Here is a 5,375-nt window from a genome sequence, read left to right on the forward strand (position 1 = left end):
GGACAGCCAGGGCTACACACAGAGAAACCCTGTCTCGAAAAACCAAAGGAAAGGCCATCCAGAGACTGCCCCACCTGGGGATCCATCCCACATGCAGACACCAAACCCAGACACTATTGCTGATGCCAGGAAGTACTTGCTGACAGGAGCCTGATACAGCTGTCTCCTGAGAGGCTCTGCCAGATCCTGACCAATACAGATGAGGGTGCTTGCAACCAACCATTAGACTGAGCACAGGGAACCCCAATGGAGAAGTTAGGGGAAGGACTGAAAGAGCTAAAGGGGCCTTATCTGCCATCAGTGGGCAGGGAGGCCCTTGGTCCTGTGAAGGCTCGATACCCCAGTGTAGAGGAACGCTAGGACAGTGAGGCGGGAGTGGGTGGGTGGGTGAGGGAGCACCCTCATAGAAGCAGGGGGAGGGAGGGATGGGGATAAAGGGGTTTGCAGAGGGGAAAATGGGAAAGGCAATGACATTTGAAATGTAAAGAAATAAGAGATCCAATTAAAAATCATCTCTATTTAACATTCAATACTAAATGCACTGTATTAGTAGTCATTACTCTGAGAGAATCATAGCTACCATTTTCAATATAGATATGCTTTTTACACTATTTTTAATAAACTTTTTGAGATTTATTTCCCTTTATGTGTATGAGTGTTTTCCTTTGTGTTTTGCTTTTTGAGTGTTCTGCCTGTATGTATGTGCATAACTGGTGCCCACACAGGTCAGAAGAAGGCATCAGATTGCCCAGAACTGGAGTTACAGACAGTTGTGAGCCTTCAAGTGGGTGCTGAGAACTGAGAATTGAGAATTCTCAAGAAAAGCAAATGTCATCTGTGCAGTTGGTGGATCTGTGCATGTGGAATCTGAAGATACAGAGGGTGTTCTGTTGAGTTCTGACAACTCAGAACAGTTTAGAATCACCCGGGAAGATCATTTCAATGGATGATTGTCTAGTTTAGGCTGGTTATGAGGATGTCCCTGGGTGATTATCTCCAATAGCGGGAAGAAATGCCCCCTCTGAGCAGCACCATTCCTTGAACAGACAATCCGGGTTGCACAAGAATGAGAGAGTGAGCTTAGCAATAGTGTGCATACATTAACCCATGCTGAAGCAAGACCCAGTGCAACCAATTGCTTCAAGCTCTTGACACCTTCCCCCACCGTGATGACTGAAACCTACAACTATAGTAAGCCCTTTCCCCTAAAGCAGCTCCCTTCCCCCAGAATTTTTTGTTTTGTTTTGTTTTTCCGAGACAGGGTTTCTCTGTATAGCCCTGGCTTTCCTGGAACTCCCTCTGTAGACCAGGCTGGCCTCGAACTCAGAAATCCGCCTGCCTCTGCCTCCCGAGTGCTGGGATCAAAGGCGTGCGTCACCACACCCGGCTCAGAATATTTTATCATAGCATCAGGAAAAGAAACTAAGACAATGGACAAACTATTTGAACTACCTCTAAGTACAGGAAACACAATACTAGCAAAATTTGTACATGTGCACAAACCCCAAAGGCACAGAAACAGAAACAAGAGTGGGGGCTCCACAGTCTGTACCAGCAGACTTCAGAAAACTCTTGTCTTTAAAGTCCTCAAGATGTAATGCTTCACAAGTAATTTTCCCATGTTAGTAGTAATAAATAATATTAACCAAAGAATAAATCACTTAGCATTTTTGTTTGTTTGTTTGTTTTTGGAGACAGGGTTTCTCTGTGTAGCCTTGGCTGTCCTGGAACTCACTCTGTAGACCAGGGTGGCCTCGAACTCAGAAATCCGCCTGCCTCTGCCTCCCAAGTACTGGGATTAAAGGCGTGCGCCACCACGCCTGGCCACTTAGCATTTTTTAAAACATTAATGTTTTAAGTGATGATGATTGTGGCTGCTTGCATTCTTGTGTTAATTTGTGTCTCCATATTATTTGTACAAGAGTCTGTCCTGAGGGGCCCTGCCCCCAGGTGGTTCTGATTGGTAAAGATGCCAGGAGGCTGGCAGTGTAAGGTGGACCAATACATGCGTGTTATTAGTGAATAATCCTTCATCACGTGGCTTTCACATGCTTGCTTTAGCAGAGCATCCTTTGATCCGTGTCTGTGGCAGTGAAATGTTTCATGAGTTTCCCTTAGACTTTCACCTGTGTCTACTTCAAAATGTTTCTTCATGTGTTTGTCCCAACAAAACACCATCCACACCATCCAAGACAACTAACTTTCCAAAGAACCCTCATGTTTCCATTTCAGTAGTGTCAATGTATTCATCTATAAAATAACGAAGCTGAGGGATGTTGGAGATTGTACCACCTACTTCTGGACTCCAAGGACACTGCACTCACCCTTGCTCTCCCCCACCACACACAGAATTAGAAATGAAATAGCTTAGAATATAACATGAGAAGGTTGAGATGCAGCAGTGGAGACTTGTCTGGTTTGACTTCTAGCATCACAGAGACCGGCAATGTTTGTGTAATAACATCCTGGACTGAAGTCAGTCAGAGCACTCATGACCATGTCATTTGTCATTCAGGTGCTGAAGGCTCATATCAGAGGTCATCTCCACATGAGCACACAGGGAGTGTGCTCTTCCTGTCAGGAGTTTTAGTGGCAAAGTGCACTACCGGCTCCCCTGGGCTGAGCGGAAATGATGCTCTACAGCAGTGGCTCTCAACCTCCCTAACCCTGAGACTCTTTCTTTAATTCAGTTCCTCATGTTTGTGGTGATTCCCCAACCATAACATTATTTTTTTCCCACTTTATAACTGTAAGTTTGCTGCTTTTATGACTCGGAATGCAAATATTTTTGGAGGGTTGTCATAGTTAGGAATTTCCACTGACCCACTGTCTTGCTGTTGCTGTGATAAAATATTAAGACAACTGCAGCTTAACTGGGTGCTGGCTCTTAGTTCAAGAGTTCAGTGCATTATGGTGGAGACGCTGCATCCCAAGTCAGGAAACAGAATAATACTTTTTTTTTTTTTTTAACTTTATTGATTCTTTGTGAGTTTCACATCAGGCACCCCGACCCCACTCATCTCCTTACCTCTTTGTATCCACCCTGTCCTTGCAACCTCCCCACAAAGGAAAATAAAAAACAAACAATAAACAAAACAAAGCATAGAAAATATTTTGTCATAGAAGCTGTAGTGTCACAGTGTGTCACACAGGACACCCTTTTGTCCACCATCTTTGCTTGCAAACGTTCACTGCCATGCGTCAGTAGTGTGGCTCAAGGTCTCTGACTTCTGCTACCCCATCAATACTGAATCCTCACCAGGACACCTCTCTGATATCCTGTTTTTGCCCACTGTCATGGAGTCCTACAGCTTTGGATCTGTATGACTGGCCCTTTCATATGCTTCAGCAGTTCATAGATGAGGTAGACATTGAGGTGGGCCAACTCAAAGCTCTGGATCTGGACCTGGGTGGTAGCTGACTTCCTGCTCTGGCACCCCCAGGAAAAGTTCTCAGCACTGCTCCTGCTAGCTCACTCAAGGCTGTACCAACAAGGGGGCAGGGCCAGCTCTCTAGTTCTCATGCCCTTGGGGGCGGCTAACTGGAGTCAGCTCACATCAGGTGATATGCAGCATCCCTAATGCTCTCCCTAGTGCTGCAGCTGGTGAGGGGCAGGGGCAGCTCTCCCGACTGCTGAAGGTGGTGTGGGGCGAGGGCGCAGAGGGCATCACCCGCACCCCTCACCCCGCGCCCGTTCACATGCATGTATGTACACACACACACACACACACACACTCATGACACCTCAGGGCAAGTGAAATGCTCCCTGTTTTTATTTTTATTTTTTATTTTATTTTATTTTTTTCGAGACAGGGTTTCTCTGTATAGCCCTGGCTGTCCTGGAACTCACTTTGTAGACCAGGCTGGCCTCGAACTCAGAAATCCGCCTGCCTCTGCCTCCCGAGTGCTGGGACTAAAGGCATGCGCCACCACGCCCGGCGCTCCCTGTTTTTAAACAGTCTAGAATCATAGCCACATTCTTTTCAGTACTATTTTAGGACGGACCTTCCCATCTCAATTAACCTTAGCAAGATAATCCTCACAGAATACCCAGAGGTTCACTTGATAATCCCTCACAGATGTACCTGGGGGTGTGTCTCTTAGGTGATTGTAGACATAATCAAATTCACATCAATATTAACCATTAATACAGATAAGAAGCATAGCTGCAAAGAGCACTTACTGATCTATCAGAGGACCAGTGTTTAGATCCCAACAGCCAAAACAGGTAGCTTAAAAATACTTATAACTCCTGCTCTAAGGGATCCAATGCCTACTTCTGGCCTCCACAGGTACCTGCATACACATACTTTCACACATATACAGAGACATACACACAAATAAAACAAAATAAATCTTAGAAAGAAAGAAAAAGAGGCCACAAGGGAGGCCTGGTGTGGTGGCTTATGCCTGCAATCCTCAAATTTAAGAATGTGAGGCTGAGAGTTCAGCCTGTGCTGTATGTAGAGGGCAGGCTGAGATATGAATGAGAGTTGTCTCAGGAAAAAAGAAGAGACAAGGACTCTTAGGGGAAAGTAGATAGAAAAGACCTTAGACCTCTCTCACAGCAGAGTAGGTCTGAGCCCAGTGTTATCAGCCCAGGCTCACATCGAATTGTTTGCTAGCTTTCAAGGCCTGAAGCTGTTTGTGAAAACGCTGTCTCACACACTGTTGTGGGAGGCTTAGCCATGGAACCAAGTCTCTTTTTAATTTCCTACTAGATTTAAATTTATCTCTGCCCCCACAGGCCTTGTGTTTGTTCTCTCTCCCTCTGCCTCTAACTCCCTGCTGAGATAGCTGAATGGTTTTATGGCTGGGAATGGAAGCAGGGCTTGGTGCATAGTAGGCAAACATTTCACATGTGAGCCACAACCCTGGCTTATTTCTTCTCTTTTCAATAGCAAAGTTATTCTTAATATCCAGATTCCAACCACCAAGTTGGAGCTGTAGCACTTTGTATTTAGGCTAAAGATACTTGTGACTGTAAGCAGTTGTACCGAGTGCCACTTGAGGAATCGGAAGGAGTCTTGAATTTGAACATTCTTGTTGCTCTGATCAGGGCCTTCATTTTGGTGATTAGAAGCTTATATTTTAATATTGGATACTGTTGTCACACATACCTGTTCCCTCTTTAATCATATGAAAAAAATTTCAAATTTACATACTTTAAAAACAAACTAGGGGACAAGACACTCACTGAAAAGCTATCTACTAAAAGTTAAATTCTGCCGGGCGTGGTGGCACACGCCTTTAATCCCAGTACTTGGGAGGCAGAGGCAGGAGGATTTCTGAGTTCGAGGTCAGCCTGGTCTACAGAGTGAGTTCCAGGACAGCCAGGGCTATACAGAGAAACTCTGTCTCGAAAAACCAAAAAA

Source organism: Mus pahari, chromosome 13, assembly GCF_900095145.1.
Source record: "Mus pahari chromosome 13, PAHARI_EIJ_v1.1, whole genome shotgun sequence".
NCBI lineage: Eukaryota > Metazoa > Chordata > Mammalia > Rodentia > Muridae > Mus > Mus pahari.